Below are 12,604 nucleotides of genomic sequence, written 5' to 3'. Positions count from 1 at the left end.
CCCGGCTCCATGAAGCCACGTCCCCACCATTGGCTGGAAAAAAAACGAATGGAAGAAGAGGGAAGAACTTTGAGGGGAAGGTGAGCTGGGGGAAGCCGGGGTGCTTCTCTCCCCCTCAGTCAGCCACAGGGAGCCATGTCTGCAGCTCTAGTGACTGACTGGGGGTGAGAGAAGCCTCAGTCAGTTGCTGCAGCTCATGCTCAGACAGCGCAGTGCTGCTGTCTAAGCGTGAGCTACTGAAAAGGTGGACATCCCTGCATCTGTCCAGGTCCTGTGCCGGACGGAGGACAGGGAGCCAGAAAACCGGACTGTCCGGCCTAAAACCCAACGTCTGGCCACCCTACTCACCTCCTGAATGACAATCTGCCTCCCAATTAAACTGACAGGGTCAGGCACCCTCACTGCTGGGAGTGAAAGTAGCTGAAACCTGCTTTCACTTCGGACCCAATTTCTATAGGCTAAATCTCCTGGTGTAGAAGAGCTAATGCTGTGATTCTGGTCTTAATTTAAAGGTTAAATTGCCACCTTTCAAATAAGACCAGGACCACAGCTTCTAAAGAGTCAGAGACATGAAGGCTTAAAGCAGTCTCTCTTTTAGCTGGCTGTAATCTCAGCCAGCCTGGAGGAAGGAGGAGGTGCAGGAGCTGCCAGTCGGCAGTGTGGGAGAGAAAAATCTTTTTCTCTCATGATAACGATTATGACTACAGAGGAATCTAATATATTAGCCCTCACATGGTTATGTCATCAGAAAATTCTGGGTCTTGGAATCCAGCGGCATAAAAACTGGTTATTTTGTAAAAACAATTATTTATATATTTATATATAACATAATAAAACATACATTTGACATCATCATAATGGTACTCACCCACTGAATAAAGTTATTGTGTTTTCTATACCACCAGAGAATGCCGTAAAAATAAATCCCACAAAATCCCCCTAAAAATAAAATACAAGTTATTGAATACACTATACAGTATGTATCCCAAAATGGTTAGAAAAACTACAGCTCATCCACAAAATTCAAGGTCTCATATAGCTAAAATAAAATTGAAGAAATGTAATAGTTTTGACCACTGCACCACAAAGGGAAAAAATTGTTACTGGTCCTTAAAGGGGTTGTCCGCTTGACCTATCCCCAGGATAGGTCATCAATATCAGATCGGTGTGGGGGGGGGGGGGACTCCGGACACCCCTGCCAATCAGCCTTATGAAGAGAATGCAGCTCTCATATGAGCGCTGCCTTCTCTTTACTGTTTACCTCCTCGCTGTTGCAACTGCAACAATGAGCAGGTGTAATTACAGCTTATTACAGCCCATTGAAGTAAATGGAACGGCTCCCTCCTATTCAGTTGAATAGGAAGAAGCCGTTCCATTGAAGTGAATGTACGAGCGAGCGCTGCGGTGAGAATGAGGTGATCAACATAAATAAATATATATAAATCGGACAACCCCTTTAAGGCTAAAATTTGTTACATCACTAATACACTTCAGGCAGTTGTGTGCCAAATATATTTACTTCAGACATAAATTCAAAATCTACAATTAATAAAGTGACATTTTCAGGAGGGGTTTTCTAATTCTAATGTGACTGTTGGGAGGTTAATCTGGGGCTAACAGACTGGGGCTAACAGACAATCACCTCCTATCTGTGATCATTATCAAACTCCAGTACTTCTGTCCCCAGTTATGCCCCATGGAGTATGCCGAGTCCTTAGAAGGATGGCCCAATATGCTAGAAGACTATTTTCACACTAGCGCTAAAATTTTACTGCAGTCTTTTTTTGTCCGGCCAAATCATAGCATTAATGCCAGAAACAGGCCGAATCCCTGGCGGGTCCCATTATAGTCAATGGAGCCTGGCAGTGCTCCAGCAGTTTCCGACTTTGCCCGATGTGATAAACTCTTGTAGGCTTCTGGAAGATTTTAGCGCTAGTGTGATACTAGTCTACATTTTCTCTGTTTCCTCCAAAGTTGATTCATTAGGGGATGTTCTGTTATGAGAGAGAACAGACTACATGGTGTGCAGTCACCTGTGGTCCTTTATGTAGGTGGGTGGATATATTCTACTTGTTCTATGGGATAAGAAATGTTCTGGACCCATAGCAAACCTACTTACACCTAAGGAGTTTTTGTCATAATTAATGTTGCTACTAACCATGAATCCGGTCAATGTTTTATTTCTTCTTAGCTCATGTCTAAATGAAATATCCTAATGCTGAAACATTACTTTATTTTGAGGTATTTATAACTCAAGAACAACTTCTGACAGCACATTCCTTAGATTGACTCTAAATGGGGTCAGTTGGCTGGTATGAGATGAGTAATGAAAGACATTGACCGGCTTCTCGGAAATCATGCGCGCTTCAGGTTAGTCACGGAAGGGTTAAACAGGAGATCTTAGTGCTCTATTGACTTCTCTGTGTCACTGAAACCTCCTGTCTTAAGAACACAAAGCTCACATTGTGTGCAGTAGGATACTGAGAAGATGCCCCTGATCTTGGCAAGGTCTAGGTGTACTCAGAACCTAGCTATTAAAGAAATACCAAAACAAAAAGATATTCATCCTACCTGGTAATCGTCAAGTGGGCTTTCCCACAGCAAACATTTCACTCCTGCAGAGGCCATTACTGGTCCCTCACCAATTTAAAGGGACAATATGCCTTAAAGAATAGAGCTGAATGACTGAGCCACAGAGCATTCTCAAGTTCTGAGTCAGCCTCATGTCCTAGCAATGCTACACAATGATGTTAATTGACATAGAATGAAATTGGTCCTAGTTTTGACATATGGAAATTTGAACTAAAATGATATGTTGTCACTATATCAGCAGAAAGAAAGAAATACATTTTATTTCAAAGAGTAGGTTGTTTTAGAGAAGAAATATCTCACCAAGCTTAGGATACCCTTTCTGAGGGCAGCATAAAGTAAACGACAGACACCCTAATAAGGGTCCATTCACACGTCAGTATTTTTACCATTCCAGATAACCGTTCCTTTTTTTTGCGGATCTGTTTTTCAGTACAACCTTCCGTTTTTTTTTTACTAAAGTGCTTCCGAATCCGTTCCGTGTTTCCGTTATTCCGTTTTTATTTTATTTTTTTCCATCCATTTTCCTGTCAACGGACATGCAAAATCGGATGACATTCGGATGGTTTTGTGCATGTCATCCGCATTTATGCGGATCCATTGACTTGAATGGACAACGGACCCGAAAAAAAACGGACAGAAAGTAGGACAAGCTTAATTTTTTTTCAGGATCCGCATACTCGAAAATAGGAAAACGGAGCAGATTCCGTGATTCGGACAGCACGATGATTGGTGTCCACATTTTTGCAGAGGCAATTGAAATTAATGGATCCGAAAAAACGTTCCGATTTAAATCGGAACGGAAACGGAGTGTTATAACGGACGTGTGAATGGACCCTAATGGTGGTGTGTCACTTAGGCTATTTTCACATATGGATCTGGAATAGTCAGATAGTACTGTTTGCCTGCCGGACCCTGTTGACAATAATGGGAACCAGCAAGGATCCATTGTGAAAATAGCAAAGTGTTTTGCGGTCTGTTTTTCACGGATCCGTTGTTCCGTTTCCGTTTCTGTTCCATTTTTCCATTCCGTTTTCCCGTATGCCATATAAAGTATACAGTAATTACATAGAAAAAATTGGGCTGGGCATAAAATTTTCAATAGATGGTTCCACAAAAACAGAACGGATACGGAAGACATACGCATGCATTTCCGTATGTGCTCAGTTTTTTTTTTTTTTTGCGGACCCATTGACTTGAATGGAGCCACGGAACGTGATTTGCGGGCAATAATAGGACATGTTCCGCTGGAACAGCCTGCCGGGAAAGGCTACCGCCAGTGTGAAAGTGACCTAAATTCTTTACTCGCTGTGAACAAAAAGAAATTTCATGTTCAACCTCTGCACCATATATTCATGTGTCTTTATGTTTTAAAGCCCCCATACAAGTGTATTGTTGGGGAAAACACCAAGAACGACAGATGATGTGAGGAAAAGAAGGATCGGACAAAATGAATTTTTTCGCCTGATCCTTTTGCCCGCCTATGAGATAAGCCAGTGGCAGAAGTGTCTGGCAGTGGTTTTCTTCTCTTTCTCCATTATGTATGTGAATACACATACTGTACACATTACGCTGAACCGAATGTGTATTTTCTCTAATAAGGTGTATTACAAAGTTTCTTATATTACCTTGTACTATTTCAAGATTTTTTAACTTACGGCTTAGGCCTCTTTCACACTTGCGTTGTCCGGATCCGTCGTGCACTCCATTTGCCGGAGGTGCCCGCCGGATCCGGAAAAACACAAGTGAACTGAAAGCATTTGAAGACGGATCCGTCTTCAAAATGCGTTCAGTGTTACTATGGCAGCCAGGCCGCTATTAAAGTCCTGGTTGCCATAGTAGTAGTGGGGAGCGGGGGAGCAGTATACTTACCGTCCGTGTGGGTCCCGGGGCGCTCCAGAATGACGTCAGAGCGCCTCATGCACGTGGGGCGCCCTGACATCACTCTGGAGCGCCCGGGGAGCCGCACGGACGGTAAGTATGCTGCTCCCCCGCTCCCCACTACACTTTACCATGGCTGCCAGGACTTTAGCGTCCTTGCAGCCATGGTAACCATTCAGAAAAAGCTAAACGTCGGATCCGGCAATGCGCCGAAACGACGTTTAGCTTAAGGCCGGATCCGGATTAATGCCTTTCAATGGGCATTAATTCCGGATCCGGCCTTGCGGCAAGTGTTCAGGATTTTTGGCCGGAGCAAAAAGCGCAGCATGCTGCGGTATTTTCTCCGGGCAAAAAACGTCTTGGTCCGGAACTGAAGACATCCTGATGCATCCTGAACGGATTTCACTCCATTCAGAATGCATTAGGATAAAACTGATCAGGATTCTTCCGGCATAGAGCCCCGACGACGGAACTCTATGCCGGAAGAAAAGAACGCAAGTGTGAAAGATCCCTAATCCTCTGGATAGGTCATCAGTATTTGATCGGTGGGGGGTCCGACACCTGGGACTCCGCCGATCAGCTGTTTGAGAAGGCACTGACGTTCGCAGTAGCGTTGCAATGTTCTCGCAGCTTTCCCTAAACCATGTGATGTCACGTTCATTGGTCACATGGCCTAGGCGCAGCTCAGCCCCATTGAATTAAATGTCGGCAGAGCTGCGGTAACAAGCACAGCCGCTACACAATGGTGTTGATTGGTGGAGGTCCCGGGTGTCGGACTCCCAGGATCAGATACTGATGACCTATGCAAAGTTTGTTGAATGTACAGTGTGTATTTGAAAGGCAGATCTCCTGATATACCATCAATAGTGAGATTACACCGGTGAGCACTGGGATCTTGGACCACCTATGATTTCTATTATAAAAAAGCTCGGCCTTTACACAGGACTCAACCCCTTTGGCACTACACAGAGATTTCTGAATATCGGGAGATTATTTTTTATTTCCCGTTTAAATATAAAAAAACAAAGTGCCCCCTTTAACCATGTAGTATTTCCTCTATTGGTGTAAGGGAGCATAAAGTGCAAGTCCACACAGTTTGATTAATAGCATTTTGTATGAATGAGTTTTTGTATAATTTGCAGTATAAAACTAAGAGTCTACGTCTGACCCTGAAAAACAGACAATGTGTATGACTGTGACACATATATTTTTGTAGGTTTAAAAAAAAAGTGGGATGGAGGACAAATGTTGCAAAACTAAATCTAATAAACTGCACTGCCAGCTAGTTCCACCCAAGGTGACCTTGACACTGAGGCCTTAACAAATCTACTGCCAGTGAAGAAATACGTATTACACAGAAGTGTAGTAAGAAAACTGTGAAAATGAATACAATCTTATGCAATATGTCTCTGAATACAAGGCAGCTACCAACAGGAAAATATGAAATGTATTATCATGTATCCATTGGATCCTATTGCTTACATACCCCAACATATTGTCCAGCACTACCTACAAATTGTACTCACAACATTCACTGTCCTCAATGGACAAGATAGTTTCTCTGTCACAAACCTGTTAATGTCACTGTATCCTGTGAACTGTTAGTACCAAAGACTGTATATGGAGAGAGCAAGATGTTCCTAGCTATTACTGCTAGGGGACACCACCCCTTCCTCTCTAGGAGGAAGTAAGTCAGTCTGGTGTGAACTGTGGATGTGTATGCAGCAAATACCAGAGCCTAACAGGGAAACTTCCTTCTCCTGTGGATTACAAAAGCAACCGAGTGACAGCATATGTGACAGCCCTTGAGGGAAAGAGTGACTGAAAGTTCAGCAGCCATACAAGATTAATGTGCTTTTTTCAGAAAAAAGGTAACACACCTACTTTGTGGATATAGAGTTCTCTGCATACTGGTGGGAGCTATAAGCTTCAGGTTCCTCATCGTATCAAAAGCACAAAAAAAAGGCCCTCTGTCCAGAGACTGTATTCCACTGAGGATACTGGGGAATGAATAGAGAGAGAAAGAGAGAGAGAAAGTTGCACCGCTTGGGCTGGGAAAGGAGAGGTTGCACAGCATGATTGAAAAGAGAGAGAGACTAGCCCCATATACAGCCTTGGGTAGTTGCATATGCTCAATGTAAGGACTGCATTTAGTGCGATCAGTGCCTTTGTGAACCATCTATTTGACTTCCTCAGTAAAGTACCGTGGACTTGTTGCATAAAACCTGGCCTCATCATTGCGTGCACCAACATCTGTATTGCTGTCACATCATTCAGGGACCCTGCCTTGCACCTCAAAGTTCATCTACACTAAGAGCACCTCACTTAACATAGGCAGGAGCCCCAAAACCAGTTTACGCCTCGAATGGAGGAAAAAGTGTCACAGCTGCACGGCCCGCAGGAACGACATAAGGAGGACTGCCACCATGAATACCCCATCCTCCCGGGGTCGCTGCGGACCCTATTTCATAGAAAACCTCTTTTTGTGTGGCATTCGGGAAGAAACTGGGTTATGTGGAGAAAATCTGCTCAACAGACAAAGAACATACCTTCAGGTGCTGCACACTGACAGTTTTTAACCAGGGACTGAACCACCATGGGCCACCATGAACTAGTTGTCTAAAATGATCTATGTATTATAATTGACACTGTTCTAGGAAACCAGACAAGAAGCAGAAGGACCCTAACACTTTTGCTTTTTGTGCTTAAAGAACCGTTTGTAGAAAGGAGCATCATAGACTTTAATGAACCTCTATGGTGTAAATTGTTTAGACTGAGTGTCTCTGTAAGCACTGCTCTGAGCCTTATTATGTCATTTAAGGTGGCCATAGACATAAGATAACTGACTCTCAGCTATGCTGCCTGATTCTGCCAAAACCATGAACAACTGCATTGGCCTAGGAAAAGCATGTATGTTCATTCAAGATGGACAGGAGGACAGGTGGCTGCACATCTCCCTGAGAAACAAAGGACCTTTCTTCTGCAATACTGGGTCATTACTAAATTTAATCTGATCTTTTTTTTTTTTTTTTGGACCATTGGGCTAGGTTTATGGCTGATCTCACCAATTCAAAATACACTGCCTGTCCAAAAAAAAAGTCGGCACCTGGATTTAACTAAGTAAATAGTTATGAGCTTCCTATTGGATAATTACTGCATGGGCGATTATCTTTCAGCTGGCAACAAGTTATTTAACCCCAACTGGTGCAATGAGTTGCTTCTCATTTCTTAAACAAACATGTCGAAAGATACATTTTGTGGTCGTGGAAAAGATGTTAGTCTGTTTGAGAAGGGTCAAATCATTGGCATGCTTCAAGCAGAGAAAACATCTAAGGAGATTGCAGAAACTACTAAAATTGGGTTAAGAATTGTCTAAAGCATTATTAAAAACTGGAAGGATGGGGGGGGCATCATATTCGAGGAAGAAATGTGGCAGGAAAAAAATCCTGAATGATCGTGATCGGCGATCACTTGAACGTTTGGTGAAATCAAATCGAAGAAAAACAACAGTAGAACTCAGGGCTATGTTTAATAGTGAAAGTAAGAGCATGTCCACACACACAATGCGAAGGGAACTCAAGGGATTGGGACTGAACAGCTGTGTAGCCGTAAGAAAACCACTAATCAGTGAGGCAAACCAGAAAAAAGGCTTCAATTTGCTAGGGAGCATAAAGATTGGACTCTGGAGCAATGGCGAAAGGTCATGTAGTCTGATGAGTCCAGATTTACCCTGTTCCAGAGTGATGGGTGCATCAGGGTAAGAAGAGAGGCAGATGAAGTGATGAACCCATCATGCCTAGTGCCTACTGTACAAGTCTGTGGGGGCAGTGCTATGATTTGGGATTGCTGCAGTTGGTCAGGTCTAGGTTCAGCAACAGTAATGTGCTCCAAGAATGAGGTCAGCTGACTACCTGAACATACTGAATGACCAGGTTATTCCATCAATGGATTTTTTCTTCCCTGATGGCACGGGCATATTCCAAGATGACAATGCCAGGATTCATCGGGCTCAAATTGTGAAAGAGTGGTTCAGGGAGCACGAGACATCATTTTCACACATGGATTGGCCACCACAGAGTCCAGACCTTAACCCCATTGAGAATCTTTGGGATGTGCTGGAGAAGGCTTTGCTCAGCAGTCAGACTCTACCATCATCAATGCAAGATCTTGGTGAAAAATTAAGGCAACACTGGATGGAAATAAATCTTGTGACATTGCAGAAGCTCATCGAAATAATGCCACAGCGAATGCGTGCTGTAATCAAAGCTAAAGGCGGTCCAACTAAATTATAGAGTGTGTGACCTTTTTTTTTTGCTGGCGACTTTTTTTTTTGGACAGACAGTGTATTTTGTGTCTATAGAAAGCTTTAGAGTGGCCCCAAATATTCCACCCTGACTCTCTTAGCTAATCAAGCTATGAAGGTGCAATAGCTTGATTAATGTGGTAAACACTAGATTAGATATTTCTCTGCATTTTGGAATTTTCTTCTTAATAAATAGTGTTGAATGAAAACAGACAAAACTCAAAAATGTCACTAACATCACACATAAGGGCTGTCTTCTGTATGAATAGAGAATGAGTGATCTTGGATGACTTGTAAGAAGACACATGACATTGGTGTTAACAGAATTAAATGTAGCATTCAAGGTATGGTTCCTGACCTTTGATAAATGTACACATCTTGAGCGACCTCTGAGCATTCAGCATATTGCATATTTAACATGACCTATTATTTCATTCAAGTTTTTATGATAAACATTTTTTAAAGAATTGCTAGTGATGCTATTTTTTAAATTAATTTTCAATGTCATTATCTACAGTATATTATTATTTTTTAAATCCTAAAATCCTGCAGTTTTCACACTGGCCACTAAGCCTAACAATAGGCGCCACGTCTCATTCTGTACACATTTTCAGCAGTCATCTCATTATCATCAGAGGCAGGATCACAATAACAGATAAAATAAAAACAGATTGGTGACACATTCCCCTTTAAGAGTGAAAATTGATCATTTGTAAATATAGCCTAGAAATGCCTTAGCATTAGGGCAGCCGCACCTCCAGAACTAATATTGCTGTCACATCAATCACTTTTTCACCATGCTATTACTCTTTGCGCCTTTTTTCTTATCATAGTTTCAGTTTTCAAGGACTGATACATTACGGGCATATTATCTGGGAAAAAGAGGAAACACGTGCACGTTAATTATGTCAGTGTGAACGCCGCGCTATTCACACAGAAGTGTGCATCGCAGGTATATGTTGAGGAATATTCTAGACGTATACCTCCGCTGGAAGCCTCTGATGTATGCCACTGTATAAGCATATGGCATAGATAGGTAAGTATAGAAAGAAAGGTAAACTCTTGCATCTCTGCACAGCAAATGCCAAAAGAAAGCATCTGTAAGGTAAATGGAGCTTAACCAGTCCATGTGTCCAACGTGGCGGAAAGTGTCAGTCAACATGGCCTAACATCCAGCTATGTATGTACGGTATGTATGGTGTTGTCACACAGCATTTTTTAACTGCTCAGACACAAGGGGGCAAGTTTATTGGTTGCACCCCTCCAGCAACCAATCACAGCACAGCTTTCATTTTTCAAGAGCACTGTAAGAAATGCAATCTGTGCTGTGATTGGTTGCTATGGACAACAAAGACAGTTTCACAAATCTCCCCCAATGTCTGATGGACTTAAAAAAAAAAAAAAAAGGCATATGGGTAGTTTTATTAAAGATGTTTTCTGGGTGTTTGGAATTGATGGCCTGTCCTTAGACTAGGTCTTCAATAGCTGATCGGTGGCGGTCTGACACCCGGCACACCTGCCGAGCAGCTGTTTGAAGAGGCTGCGGTACTTCAGTGAGGTCTGCAGCCTCCTCAAAGCACATACCAAGCACAGCGCCATACATTGTATAGTGGCTGTCCTTGGTATTACAGTCCAGGTCCATTCACTGGGATTGAGCTGTAGCTTGGCCATTTGAGGCAAAGGCCTCTTCAAACAGCTGATAGGCAGGGGTTTCCTGAGGATGTTCTGGGGCTGCAGGTGGCCTCACTAGCCGATGGCCACCATGGCAGTGTCTGACTGGCCACAGTTTACTATTGTGATAGTAGCTGGTCGACAAGCCAAACTCACAGGATGGGTTGATAGATGGGGGTTGAAACATAATCTATTGTATTATGGGCATTTCCATCATTACTGTTCTCGCTGATAGCAGACTGGGGAGTTACTGCTGCATTCAGCTTAGTAAATCTCCTCCACTGTCATTAAGTTTAACATTAATATTTAAAAACTGAAGTACATATGAATGCCATGTAAGCCTATACATAGGAGAGGAGTTTACAATGTACACAATGATGGCACGGCTTTATTTGTTTAGTGAGAGAAAACACCTGAACAATTATTTCTTTTTGGACGTCATCCACAGCAGACCTTATCTGTCATGTCTCCACTGCACAGTTTTTACTTTTTTCCCCTCGTACCAGGCTGTGCATGGCACCACCAATAACTTTCCATGAATAGCTTTTTTTTTGGGCCCAAAAATATTTACAAAATGTAACAGATGCCTGAACAGTACAAAAGAGAGAAATATGTGGAATATTATCATTCAGAGCCAAAGACACATTGGAGCTGTATACATATTACAGAGCTGGATATTTATAATTGACACTAATGCAGCATTGGAGCAATAAAATAAAAAATAAAGAGGCTGTTCAGGGGTGATTGGAAAAGAGACACAATTAATCCCTTTTAAGGATGTGGCTATTTGGGGCCATAAAGTTGCAGAAATTTATTTTCTGTGTTTTTTACCCTTTTTTATCATTCAGGAAGCCATGGCTTTTATTTCTACAGGGAGTGCAGAATTATTAGGCAAGTTGTATTTTTGAGGATTAATTTTATTATTGAACAACAACCATGTTCTCAATGAACCCAAAAAACTCATTAATATCAAAGCTGAATATTTTTGGAAGTAGTTTTTAGTTTGTTTTTAGTTTTAGCTATTTTAGGGGGATATCTGTGTGTGCAGGTGACTATTACTGTGCATAATTATTAGGCAACTTAACAAAAAACAAATATATACCCATTTAAATTATTTATTTTTACCAGTGAAACCAATATAACATCTCAACATTCACAAATATACATTTCTGACATTCAAAAACAAAACAAAAACAAATCAGTGACCAATATAGCCACCTTTCTTTGCAAGGACACTCAAAAGCCTGCCATCCATGGATTCTGTCAGTGTTTTGATCTGTTCACCATCAACATTGCGTGCAGCAGCAACCACAGCCTCCCAGACACTGTTCAGAGAGGTGTACTGTTTTCCCTCCTTGTAAATCTCACATTTGATGATGGACCACAGGTTCTCAATGGGGTTCAGATCAGGTGAACAAGGAGGCCATGTCATTAGATTTTCTTCTTTTATACCCTTTCTTGCCAGCCACACTGTGGAGTACTTGGACGCGTGTGATGGAGCATTGTCCTGCATGAAAATCATGTTTTTCTTGAAGGATGCAGACTTCTTCCTGTACCACTGCTTGAAGAAGGTGTCTTCCAGAAACTGGCAGTAGGACTGGGAGTTGAGCTTGACTCCATCCTCAACCCGAAAAGGCCCCACAAGCTCATCTTTGATGATACCAGCCCAAACCAGTACTCCACCTCCACCTTGCTGGCGTCTGAGTCGGACTGGAGCTCTCTGCCCTTTACCAATACAGCCACGGGCCCATCCATCTGGCCCATCAAGACTCACTCTCATTTCATCAGTCCATAAAACCTTAGAAAAATCAGTCTTGAGATATTTCTTGGCCCAGTCTTGACGTTTCAGCTTGTGTGTCTTGTTCAGTGGTGGTCGTCTTTCAGCCTTTCTTACCTTGGCCATGTCTCTGAGTATTGCACACCTTGTGCTTTTGGGCACTCCAGTGATGTTGCAGCTCTGAAATATGGCCAAACTGGTGGCAAGTGGCATCTTGGCAGCTGCACGCCCTTGACTTTTCTCAGTTCATGGGCAGTTATTTTGCGCCTTGGTTTTTCCACACGCTTCTTGCGACCCTGTTGACTATTTTGAATGAAACGCTGATTGTTCGATGATCACGCTTCAGAAGCTTTGCAATTTTAAGAGTGCTGCATCCCTCTGCA

The 12,604-nt window shown here is 42.5% G+C and overlaps 1 protein-coding gene across 2 annotated transcripts in view; it reads right to left on the bottom strand.

Annotated features, from left to right (window-relative positions):
- The window catches only part of RBM47 (RNA binding motif protein 47), a 145,869-nt gene that overhangs the window by 118,499 nt on the left and 14,766 nt on the right, over positions 1-12,604 (bottom strand). The window contains exon 3 of one of the 2 annotated variants that reach the window (XM_040418945.1): positions 869-939. The exons of the other annotated variant lie outside the window; for it this stretch is intronic. The gene's annotated coding sequence lies outside the window, so the exon portion shown is untranslated. The remainder of the gene's footprint in view (positions 1-868; positions 940-12,604) is intronic. 2 annotated transcript variants of the gene reach the window in all.

This window comes from Bufo bufo, chromosome 2, assembly GCF_905171765.1.
Source record: "Bufo bufo chromosome 2, aBufBuf1.1, whole genome shotgun sequence".
NCBI lineage: Eukaryota > Metazoa > Chordata > Amphibia > Anura > Bufonidae > Bufo > Bufo bufo.
The sequence above is the reverse complement of the archived record's forward strand: the minus strand, read 5'-3'. Positions and strand labels throughout refer to the sequence as shown.